The 12,871-nt window shown below is 44.1% G+C and overlaps 1 protein-coding gene and 1 non-coding gene across 2 annotated transcripts in view; both read right to left on the reverse strand.

Annotated features, from left to right (window-relative positions):
* Positions 1-12,871, reverse strand: part of DYRK4 (dual specificity tyrosine phosphorylation regulated kinase 4) — a 161,513-nt gene that overhangs the window by 83,405 nt on the left and 65,237 nt on the right. The gene's annotated exons all lie outside the window — the stretch shown is intronic.
* LOC117364396 lies at positions 8,582-8,745 on the reverse strand. Its single transcript, XR_004540243.1, has one exon. It is a non-coding gene; the product is annotated as a U1 spliceosomal RNA (small nuclear RNA).

The raw sequence follows: 12,871 nt of genomic DNA on the forward strand, positions 1-12,871 counted from the left end.
CCTTCCTTATAAATCAAAGTCCTGGTTGCTGAACTGGAGAAAGAGATGTTCAGCTGGCAGGGTTTGTTTATAAATTTTTATCAACACAACTAATCCTTTATGCACAAAAAAAAGGAAATAAATAGAAAACTTTTTTTATACCTTTGTTGTATGGTTTCTGCTTTCCTCATCTCATTCAATTCCTTCCATCCACTGTCTGTCTTCTCTCAGCGTCTTCCATTTGCTCTGTTACTGTGCCTCTTCCTTCATCCCTACCCCCCCCCCAATTGGCCTGGCACTTATCTTCTTCCCTCCACTCCCCTCATAGTCTGGAATCTCTTTCTTCCCCATTTCCCTTCAGCATCTGTTCCTCCCCACCCCACCTTTCCAGTTCCCTTCAACATCTATTCCTCCGCACCCCACCTTTCCCAGTTCCCTTCAGCATCTGTTCCTCTCCACCCCACCTTCCCCAGTTCCCTTCAACATCTATTCCTCCGCACCTCACCTTTCCCAATTCCCTTCAGCATCTGTTCCTCTCCACCCCACCTTCCCCAGTTCCCTTCAGCGTCTGTTCCTCTCCACCCCACCTTCCCCAGTTCCCTTCAGCGTCTGTTCCTCTCTAGCCCATCTTTTCAGTTCCCTTCAGCGTCTGTTCCTCCGTAGCCCACCTTCCCCAGTTCCCTTCAGCGTCTGTTTCTCTCTAGCCCACCTTCCCCAGTTCCCTTCAGCGTCTGTTCCTCTCCACCCCACCTTTCCCCCCTTTCTCCCTCCCTGCCCCTTACCTTTGCGACAGACAATTTCTAAATGTGTTTCCTACCAGCAGCGTTGAAATCACGTGTGGCTGATGGAAAGGTTGTCTCTGATGCAACTTCCGGTTGTGTCAGAGATAACCTTTACGGCAGCCGCACGCGATTTCAACGCTCCGGCTGCTGGTAGGAACACATTTAGAATTTGCCTGCAGTGAAGGTAAGGAGCAGGGAGGGAGATGATCATGCGGCAGCGGCAGTGATCAGGCTCAGGCGGCAGCGATAGGGAGGAAGATGCTTGGGCGGTGGCGGCGATCGAACGGCGGCGGAAGCTATCAGTATGGAGGGAGGGAGCGCGATTGGTGACCGTGCGCGTTCTCTCCCTTCACTGCAGAGACAAGGCCATTCACCGCTCCATGGGGCGGTGATTGGCCTTCTCCCCATACCCGCGGTAACCACCTCTTTTCTCTCACTCATTTCAGCGAGTGGGTAACAGCCACCGTGTCATTCTCTAGTCCAAAGCTCCCGCCCATCCCTTGGCTTGCTATGGCACCCGGTACGCAATCGCTGATCCGGCACCCATCCAGCAAAATCAATGTCCGCATTCAATAGATTAGGGGCTGGGGAGTCCATCCCAATCAATTTTGAGTCAAATTGAGTTTTTTTGAGGCAGAAATCAAAGTTAGAAAAAAAGATCATTTTTAAAATCCAAGATGGCTGCCGTCATGAATTCATGCCAAAAACAGCAAAATTAAACAACAACAAAAAAAAAAAAAGTGATTTGGGGTCTGGGGAGGAGGGGGGACATGAACCCTACCCACAGAAACTGTGAAAACCGAAGTTTAAATTGATCCACAAGCTACCCCCAAAGTTCCCATAGGAATAATGGAGGTACTCACAGTTTCTGTAGTGCTGTTTGTCAGCGGTTTTAAGTAGTTGAATGGAGAAAAAGGACTTTCTGCCTCAGAAACAACTCCAAATACACAGGAATGAAGATCTTCAGACTACCAGCTAGCCAGAGACCGACTACAACCTCCGCTCCCCACGGATCCTCTGCCACGCAATCGGGGGTGGGAAAGGCAGCCTGAGCTTTGAAACCCAGGGTGAGTTTCTGTGCAGACGCACACAGCCTGCACTAGAAACCTGTGACAGAGTCACTGGCCAGCAGACTTCCATGGGAAAGGACCCCAGGAACTTGAAGAGGGTGGCACACAGCAGGCTGGCTCCACAGATCCATCAAAGTTCCTCTGTGAAGCTGCAGTCTGGCTCTGCAGGACTGCGTCCTTTTCTCCGACAGGGGAATACCAGGGAGGGGTCTCAAGGCACTGAAGCCACCAAAAACCAAACTCTAAGCGAAAAAATAAGAAACAGAAGCAGAGCAACAGCAAAAGACTTCTGCGCGGACTGCTTGCAGAAATTGAAACTAAGGTTATTTGCTGACTCTCAGCTTAGAGGGGGGTGGAGCACGTGTTCAGAAAAGATGTAGATTTCTGCAGGGTTGGCATTGAACATCTGGCGTATGGAATCCAGAAGGGACGTAACAGAAGTCTTATTGTGATTCGTCGTGAACATTATGTTTGTAATAGCGGAGTATAAATTCCATATATGCTATATTATGTACTGGGTTTTGTTTTTTTACTTTATTTTTTATTAGAAATATTCACCAAAACTTAACCTAATCAAAACAAATTAAAGGAAGTAATGTTTCACAGCCACTGCACAACCAACGTGTTAAACAAAAACCCAGAAAATATAATCTTTCTGTACACTGTCTTGGGTGAATTTCTTCAAAAAATGGTAAATAAATCCTTCTAAACATAGTAACTGTTCTTGGTAGGCTGTATTACTAATCAGTTTGTGATATCAGTGAGGTCCAAATCGTGATTTCTTAGCTTGATTATAAGTAGGGCTTCTGGTGTGAAGGCCTGTTTTAAATAGAATGTAGATAGTGGAACAGAGACATCTATAGAAGGTCAGAATGTACTTGGTTATGGTGGTGATTTACAAAATGTTCTGCTGAAACTTTGTAAAATATGCACTAGGACTTCATGGAGTGCATATGTATTTGCTTGCATGTGCCGCAGGAACAACATTGTACAAATACACCCATTGAAAAAATGAACTGCACAAAGCCCGGCAGTTTCCACGTGGAAGTGACAACTTTGTACACATTTTGCATAAGAACATAAGACTAGCCTTAATGGTCCATCCAGCCCAGTAGCCCATTCTCACGGTGGCCAATCCAGGTCACTAGAACCTGGCCAAAACCCAAAGAGTAGCAACATCCCATACAGAAACCCAAGGAATACCAAGATTCCGGAATCCCAAAGAGTAACAAGATTCTAGAATCCCAAAAAGAGTAGCAACATTAAATACAGAATCCCAAAGAGTGGCAACATTCCATGCTTCCAATCCAGGGCAAGCAGTGGCTTCCCCCCATGTCTGTCTCAATAACAGACTATAGACTTTTCCTCTAGGAAATTGTCCAAACCTTTCTTAAAACCATGCATACCTCAAAACACTGGGTAAAATTTTAATAAAAGGTGATTTTTTAATTTTTTTTACCGAAGGCAAGGTAAAATAAAAAAGACAAAAAGAAACACGAAAATGACTAAAAAGTCTCAAACGTGCAAGCGAGAAGGCAAAAAATATTTTCAAGGGCCATTGAAATGCTCCATGGAAACTAAGAAACTGAGGGACTGCGCACCTACGTCGGGCCGGAAGGCACTCGCACATGCACACTGCAGGCTATCGCAACCTTTCCAAAGACTTAAAGTGGCGATGCACTTTTGAAGTGGTCTGTACCAGGGCTCCGTCGGTGGCATCACCCATGGGTGAGAATATGCTGCCTGCTTATCCTGGGATAAAAATATTTATAAAATTACCCCCCAAACTGGTAAACCTAATTTTTGGTTAATGTAAAAAAAAAAAAAAAAAAAAAAAAAGGATTAACCTTTGTGATTAAACTTGGAGCCACTCTAGAAAAAGCTTCAGAAAAGCTGACATAGGGTAAAAGACAGACTTTTCAATTCACTTATTTTCCTTTTTGGAACAATCCCCAACCCCAAATATTCAAGCTAATCACATGGGTTCAAACAGAGGTTTCATTATAACATGTAATCTAGCACCAAGAAGTTCATGGCCTCGATAACCTCAGCTTCTATACTGTATTCACTTTTTGGAAAACCTCATCACATTAAGATAGGAAGATAAAGAACTAACTTCCATAAAAATTTTGATATTAGAAACAGAAGTTGCATAAATCCTCAGTGTACAAACATTCAGGCCCTGAAAGAAAAAATCTAAAAGCTGGCTGAGGCTTTTGGCCATGGGGAAAGCCATTGCTTATCCATGGGAGTAAGCAGTACAGAATCTATTCGCTTTTTAGGATCCTGCCAAGTACTAATGATTTGATTTGGTTTGGTCCCTGGTGGAAACAGGATACAGGGCTTGATGGATTTTGGGCATGAATCAGTATGGTGGTTTTAAGGTATGGTCATCAGATACAGAAACTGATTCTGGATGAAAAGAGGGATCATCTTAATTTCTGCTAATCTGAGGGTCTTCCATTTTTAGATCCCAAAACTTCATCTCTGTAAGGAATAGCTCCAGAATCACCCCAACTTTGCAGGAAATTTCATCTTTTCTAACAGGTACCATAGTACCTGATAAGAAATTGTATACCGTCTTGAACTTCTCCAAGGATGGCATATAAAATACTGATAAAGATAAACCAATGTTTTTTCTATTCTTGGGCGAACGCATCAAAGCCCATCTGAAAATCTGCTGGCAGCTTCGTGTTGTGGCCTAAATTGTTTCTGGCTAAACCAAGGATGTTTCTCTGGACAGAGCAGCTTAAATATTATATTACATTCTGAGGAGCTGACAAAATTTTGGTTCACCCATGCCTCATCTTGAACTCTTCGATCATTCTGACGCTCCTCATGCCCTCTTCTTTGTTCAGATGACTTGCCATCTTCACATTCATTAATTCAAAAACCTGTTAAGGCCCAAAAGACTCTCATTTCTAAAATATTCCTGTGTAAGAGTTGAACCTTTCTGAGGATGGCTAACTCAGTTCATCATTTGAATCCTTTTGTGATTCCTGGAAGACATGGCAGACTTCTCTGTGCCTCTGATGCCTGAATTGAGGGGGGAAAAGCGTGAACTTTTTTCTCTTTCTGGGAATATTACCTGCTTTGCCAACAGAAAGATCCTTAAGAATATTCAGATCTTTCCAATCCAACAGCCTGAGAAATCTCACCATCTCCCAGTTCTGAGGTTTCATACAGAAGCAAACTCTTGGAGCTAGCTTCTTCTCCTCTATGGGCTAGCAAAAGCTTTGAGGGGAAGGAATCCCATCCCTTAGAGAAGAGTGATCCTAGAGAAAGGATTCAGGGAAAATGCGCACCAGGTTGATAAGGGGGGGGGCTGCAGCCTAATCAGGGTAAAATCCTTACACTATAAAACGTAGGCTGCTAACTCTTTCTGCCTCCCCCCCCCCCCCCCTCCAAATCAAAAATGGCAATAGGGAATGAAACTGGGGCAGTTTCTGAAAGCAGGAAAATCAGATATGGAGTAAAGAACATCAGGATATAAGAAAAGCCCCCCGAGTGAATGAAGATATGCTAAAATATAACAGTTTGTATTAAGGGATGCTAGATTTTACACATGTGCAGACAGCAGGGCCAGGCACAGAGGATCTGAGATATTATTACCAAGAGATCACTTTAGTAATTCGGTCTCAAAATATGCAATTTCTCAGTCCCTGGGAACCACATTCTGTAAATTTTCTTATCAAATATATTAGGGAACCTAATCAAGCTATCAAGGATGACAAGTCTCTCCTCCGTGGGAGATGTGAAGTCCATGGTAGATTGAGTAGGCTCCCGGGATAGTCGGCATTAGTCAGTTAGGCAACATTCTCTTTTATAGAATGAAAATAGTTTTCTAACCTTTGCTGTATCTGTCTTTATTTTCTGTTTCCACTTGTCTCTTGTTTTCCTTGATCTCTGGTCCAGCTTCGCTGCCATCCCTTTTCGCCTCTTTCTCTCACTCAGCTGTATCTGGTCGTCTTCCTCGCACTTCCTTTTCCGCTTCTGTCCTGTCTCTTTCTTCTTTGTCTCTCCTTCCTACAGCAGTGTATTGGCTTTTCATTCTTTTTGCTCTCACTCTGCCCCCTGAAGACTTCTCCCACTGCCCTTCAAGTCTCCATTCTGCTCCAGTCTCTGGCGTGTTCAACAGCCAAGATTGTACTTAATAGGAGCCTTCAGTAATTTCACCTCCACCAAAACTCTCTTCCTGACCCCTTTTCCCCTTTCTTTTTCTCCACCTTACAGCTATATCATCTCCTCTTGATCTTCTCCCCAACCCCTCCTACCTCACAGTTCTTCTACAATTTGCCCTTTCTTCTTCCTCCCCACAACTCCTGTCCTTCTAATCCCTATTACCTCCCATTTCTCACTAACCCCCCCTCTTCTTCTTTCCCCCCCCATTTTCTCTCTCATCAGCTGCTTCTTCCTCTCGGCCCCCTTTCACTGTTTCTTTCACTCGCTCTCTTTCTATCTTTCTCTTCTCTGTTTTCGTTCTCCTTTTATCTCTTCACTTCCTTTTTTCCTGCTTTCCCTTATCCTTATCCACCCTACACCTTACTCTGGTGGCCCACAATGGTTACAGATCTTTTAGGAGTGCAATGAAAAGTCCCCCAATTCCTCCCTCCCAGACAACAATGATTAAATACAATACTTCCAAGAAGTGATGGGGGAAGATAACTACCCTGCAGTCCTTCCTGGGGGGCAGGGAGAGGGATAGTAGCTGAGAGGGCAATTTGTCAAAGACAGGAAGAAGAAAATAATATCTGAATTACATGTTCTTCTCTCTGTAATGCCAGGGCTTTCTCTCTAGTATGGACCACATGGCTGTGCTTTAACGCAATGGTTATTAAATTTAAGTTTGTGACCCAAAAATAGGCTGATAAAAGGTCACTGGAAAAAGGGGGGAAGGAGGGAGATGGCATGCTGGGAAGTGATGAAGGACAACTGGTGAGGATGGCTTGGCGCGTTAGGTGAGAGAGAGCACTGGGAACAGAGGGGGGCCGTGTTTAGTTGAGAGTGTCAGGGATGGGAGAACAGGTCATAGGGTTAAATATTTTTCTTTCACTGGGTAATAATTTGAAACATTTCCTCATATACTTCATCACGGATGGTGTCAGCATTGCTGGGGAGGAGACACGTGTTCTCTTGGTGTGCAAAAAGAAAATAATGGCAGCTTATGCAGTCTTCTACATCTCATGATGGGGAGATCTCAGTTTTAGTCTTACACAAACAACCAGCATTTCAAGCCAGATTTTTTCCAGCGGGCTGGGCTGAAGTTGCCTCTTCCCACCACAGATTTACAATCTGGTTTATGACAACAGAGACTCCTTCTACAAAGCTGCGTTAGGGCTTTAACGCGAACTGAACTGCCCCACGTGCTAGACCTTAACGCCAGCACTGAGCTGGCGTTAGTTCAAGCCGCGTAGCGCGGGTTTAGCACACGCTAACATCCCGTATGCGCTAAAAACACTAGCGCACCTTAGTAAAAGGAGCCCAAAGTTAATAGCACCTGAAAGTCAACCCAAGTCCAGTGGTAATGACCCACTAAAAGATCAAACCGCAGGCAGAAAATCCTCGTGATTTATTTATTCAGAGGCAAATACTGAAAACATCTGAATGGGTTAATCAACCAGCTGTTTTTTTTTTAATCAGTTAGATAAGACTTAGTTGGTCAGCAGACAGGGAGATTGAAACATGTTTTATCTAACTGCCACAGTTAACAAAAAAAAAGAATAAAAGCCCTCTGAAATAGCGACCCCCAAATGCCACAACCTCCTCGTTGTCTTCCGCGGTTTTGTCTATGAACCCTACATGGTGTCAGGTCAAAACCGCGGAAGACAAAGGCGCGCGCCGACATCTGAGCGCAGAGCGGAGGCGCGCGCCGAAGAAAATGACAGTTTTTAGGGGCTCCCACCGGGGGTTTTGTTGGGGAGCCCCCCCACTTTACTTTATACAGATCGCGCCGCGTTGTGGGGGGTTTGGGGGGTTGTAACCCCCCCACATTTTACTGAAAACTTCACTTTTTCCCTAAAAACAGGGAAAAAGTTAAGTTTAAAGTATAATGAGAGGGGTTACAACCCCCCCAAACCACCCACAACGCCGCCGCGATCTGTATTAAGTAAAGTGGGGGGGGGCTCCCCAACAAAACCCCCGGTCGGAGCCCCTGAAAACTGTCATTTTCTTCGGCGCGCGCCTCCGTCTTGCGCTGTTGTCGGCGCGCGCCTTTGTCTTCCGCGGTTTTGTCTATGAACTCCTCTACACTTTAATGGTTCTGTAAACATATACCAAAGAGGGTTCCACAGCAATTTCTACACTGAGACCAAGAGTCTGCACAAGTCCCCCACCCCAACCCACCCTCAGTCCACAGACCCTCCTAAAATTTCAGACCTGATGAATCTCAGAGCTACAGCGTTGTAAGAAGTCAATTTGATATGAGCAAAGATCAACTCGCATCTAGGGATCTGGCAAATTACCCACTATGCTATCAGCAAATGGCTTGTCTTAATTCTTGCATCAATTTGGTGTGCAAAAATTGCCCTCCTTCAATACATGGCCATGTCATGCTAAAAAAACATTCATGCTTCTAGCTGCTTTTGGGAGGAAACATTCCCATGGAGCACGCCGTGCTTCAGAAGGGATGGGTAGACTTAGACAGGATTTTCATGTCCATGCATGTTATTTTCTGGGATCAAAAAATCTAGCCACATCAAAATCAAATTCAAAGAGAAAATATACACAGACTCTCTCCTTTAATTTTTTTTTCAGGGGTAAGCATGAACACAGTCCCCCATTACCACAAATTATGTAGTCGAGTTTCCTGCACTTGGGGAAATCGAAGGGGTCAACCCAACCGGAGTGCAATGGATAAGCCTCACCCTGCGAGAACCTCCTTCATGTTCAAGCTCTTTTCCACCTTGAGTAGGTATTATTGGCATAGCTCTGAGAGCCTCACCACAGTAGGCCAAATGCAAACCCAGTTAACTTCCAGGTCCACCACCTGTTCTGCTTTCATAGCAGCTGGGTGAGAACAGGGGAGGGAAAGATGAGAGAGAGACAGAATGGATGAGGGCAGGGGAGGGAGAGATGAATGAGTAAGAGAGAGAGAGAGGCAGAATGGATGAGAGCAGGGGAGGGAGAGATGAGTGAGAGAACAGCAGACTGACTGAGAGCAGGGGAGGGAGAAATGACTGAGAGAGGAGTAGACTGACTGAGTGTGGTGGAGGCAGGGCCGCCATCAGGGCAGTACTACCGGTCCTGCATTCAGGGGCCCAGAGCTGACAGGGGGCCCGGGCTCCCCCAGGGTCCTAAGCAGTGTTCTAAGGCAGGGGCGCCAGTAGCTCGCCAAGGCAAAGTGAGTCGATCACCCAGGACTCACTTTGCCTTGGTGATCTATCGGGCCGATCAGTCTTCCTCTCCCCGACGTCAATTCTGCAGTTGGAGAGGAAGTTCGGGCCAGCCAATCGCTGCCTGGCTGGGCGGAACTTCCTCTCCGACGGCAGAATTGACGTCGGGGAGAGGAATGCTGGTCGGCCAGAGCAGGGAGAGCATGCGTCGGCGTCGGCTTTGGGGCCTGTTATCCATTGGTAGGTCCTGTTCCCTGATGGCAGCGGCAGTGGCAGTGGCTTGGGAAACGGCAGGGAGAAAGAAAGAAAGGGGGCAGGCAGGGAGACAGAAGGAAAGAAGAGAAACAGAAAAAAAGAAAGGGGGCATGAAGAGAGGAAGAAAAAGTTGGGGGAGGGAATGAGGTGTGGAGGAGAGGAAGCATACAGGCTGAAAGAAGGGAAGAAAGATTGGATGCACAGTCAGAAGAGGAAAGTGCAACCAGAGACTCATGAAATCACCAAAGGTAGGAAAAATGATTTTATTTTAAATTTAGCAAAGTGGAGGCAGTATTACCACAGTTTTCAAAGGAATTTGCCCAAATAACTTAATAGTTAACTGGGTAAATTCCCAGAGATGAAAACTTCCCTTCACTTACTATGCACAGTTCTGAATTTATATCTGCTGTCTATATTTTACAATATGGTCCCCTTTTACTAAACCGCAATAGTGGTTTTTAGCGCAGGGAGCCTATGAGCGTCAAGAGCAGCGCTGAGCATTCAGCGCAGCTCCCTGCGCTAAAAACCGCTATTGTGGTTTAATAAAAAGTATGGGGGGTATATTTGTCTATTTTTGTATGGTTGTTACTGAGGTGACAATGCATAGAGTCATCTGCCTTGACCTCTTTGAAAAAAACCCAGAATAGGAATGATAATTAACATTTTCTCAGCGTTTAGTGTGCTTTGTGTTTTTTAATTTTATTGTTGGTAGATCATTTTGACTTGGTCATTTTAAAGTAGCTCACAAGCTCAAAAAGTTTGGGCACCTCTGAGCTAGAGCGTTGAAACTGTGTATTTCTATTTTATCCCCCCTTTTACAAAACTGTGGATCGTTTTTTAGCGCCAGCCGTGGTGGTAGCAGCTCTGATGCTCAGAATTCTATGAGCGTCAGGGCTGTTACCACTGTGGCTAAAATCCGCACTACAGTTTTGTAAAAGGGTGAGGGGTTAGTTTGTGATGACATATTCCATACTAGGCGAAGGTGTTTTCTATGTTCTGTTTGTTCAAAAGACATGGTTTTCTGTTAGGATTGACGGTGTAGGATTGATCTGTGCTGGTCTGGCTTGTTTAGTTTTACAATGGGTGTATTGATGTACTGCTCACTGCAATATGTAAGATGCTGCCTTTTCCTAGGTACTCATGTGTGACGTGTGGTTTGTTACTAAAAATCATGTTTTTCTTACAGATGGGGGAGGTGCCCAAAAATGATGGGCCCCGGGTGTTACATATGCTACGTACGCCACTGTATGTAAAGATACCAGAAAGCTGGCTTAGCAAAAACTTTAAGTAAATTGTTATTCTTCTAAGTTTTGAGTATTTAACCCTCCCACAATCTCACGGGCACTCGTTTCAAGTTTCAAGTTTATTGAGATTTTGATTTAAACGCAATATCAAATATTTTCAATGCGTATAACAAAAATAAATTTGGGGAAATAAATAAAACCATTTGAACAATAAACATACAAACATATCCATAGATGATTAAAATTACATAAGGAGTACAAGGATAAACTACATTTGTTTAAAAATGCGTTCTCTGCGCCTGCTCATAAATTTGTTGACTGGAAGGATCCAGCAATGTGGCCAGATGCCATTCAGGACAAAGACAGAGAAAGAATTGTGCAATTTGGATTAATGATGGAAGATGATTTAAAGCAAATGGCACAGTCTATGAGTAAAGATCTTGACGGACGTTCTTTTTATGAATATCTCCTCTATGCTAAATCACCCAATGGATGTGAGAAGATTTTAAGGGACTGGCTTAGGTGGAGCATTAGCAGAAAAGTATGTGTGTATTCGGCCCATGGAAGAAAGGGGGGGGTCAGGGGGGAAGGGGTGTGTGGGGGGCCCAATAGGATTGCTCAGTAAGGGACCCAGAAATTTCTGATGGCGGCCCTGGGTGGAGGGAATACAAGGGAGAGAGAGGTAGACTAGCTGAGGGTGAGAAGAGGGACAGACTGGCTGAGGACAGTCATTCATTCTCTCATGTCCCCCAGTCAGATTGATGGGGTCTGAACCAAAGTGATAAGTGAAGCTAAGACACAAATGCCTGAGGCACAGTAATCAGGGAATGATCCTACACTGCTGGCTGCAGCCTTCTGGGGAAGGGAGAGGCCCTGTTGGTTTCTGCCAATGTTGTACAATTAAAGGCCTGATTTTCTCTTGCTTTGTCTATATGAAAGAGTTTAGTAAAGAAATAAATCTTATTAAATCAGGCCCTAACGAGGTGCAGAATTTCTCAGCCCCTCAAACTTCAGAGGATGAGGGCACCGAGAGAGTTTTACCTGCTAGCTTCTACGTTTTGGGACTAGATCCTAAGGTCAAAGAAAATTTATCCAGACAAAAAACTGGTGTCCATGGTGGTAAGGCTGGGATAGGCTTCTAATATCAATTCACAGGACCTTGCACAACGTCTCTCAATTGGGGTGCTTAATATTCTTGTGTGAATATACAATATAGAGATGCTCTGTTCCCTCTCTCTAGTTTACCTAACGGATCCTGTAGGCTCAGATCATCTCATTGCCTAAAGCTTTAAGTGTCTAATCGTCACTGGGTCTTTCCCCTTTTAGGTATAACTTAAGCAATATAACTTAAATGTTTTAAAAGTACTTAGCTTCGTGGTCGTTAGATAGGGATAGGCTTCTGACACAGCCAGCTAGTGTTAATTCACAGCACTAGTAGGTTAGGCTAGTCAGGCCATCCAAATGACAAGACTCAAATCTAACTATTTCGAAATAATCTTAACTCACATTTCAGCCGGCCAACAGCACTTTCACAATCTACCTCTGGATACCAAGTTAAAGGCAAGTCTTTCGGGTGAATGTATATTTTTTTTTTAGATTATGGTGCTCTAGAAAGAGCATGGGTCAGAAAACAGCGGAGGAAGAAAGATGGAGTCAAATCAATAAAAGGTTAAGAAACAAAACCAAAATGCAAAAGTATAAGGTTAATACCTTTTTACTGGACTAACTTAACATACCTCTAGATTAGCTTTCTCTAAAGAGCCCACACCCATCCCCTTCCTCTGTCAGAGCAGAAAAAGCAAGAAACAATAATTATACCAGTACTAATACTGTTATGTTACTACAACTACTAACAAACCATGTCACAATGTCCTTATTGTTGCTAATATTTGGGTTTCTCACGGATGTTTCAAGAAACTTAGAGAAATGTATAAACTGCCTGTCACAGGCTAACTTAGATATTTCTATTCTAGATAATATAATTTGCCCCGTGTGAATCAATGTAAAGAACTGTCTTTTTTTCTAAACAACCCATTTACTTTAGGACCTCCTATAATCTTTATATTATTTCAGGTCCGTGTCCCGACTCCAGATTTTAATCACCTGTGCCTGTCCCATCCCACCTACCTCCCCTATTGTATATGAAAACTTCAAAAACTGCATATGCGGATGTGTACTTTATAAATAAGACAAAAAATCAAAACCAATAA

The sequence above is a fragment of the Geotrypetes seraphini genome, chromosome 7 (genome assembly GCF_902459505.1).
Source record: "Geotrypetes seraphini chromosome 7, aGeoSer1.1, whole genome shotgun sequence".
Lineage (NCBI taxonomy): Eukaryota > Metazoa > Chordata > Amphibia > Gymnophiona > Dermophiidae > Geotrypetes > Geotrypetes seraphini.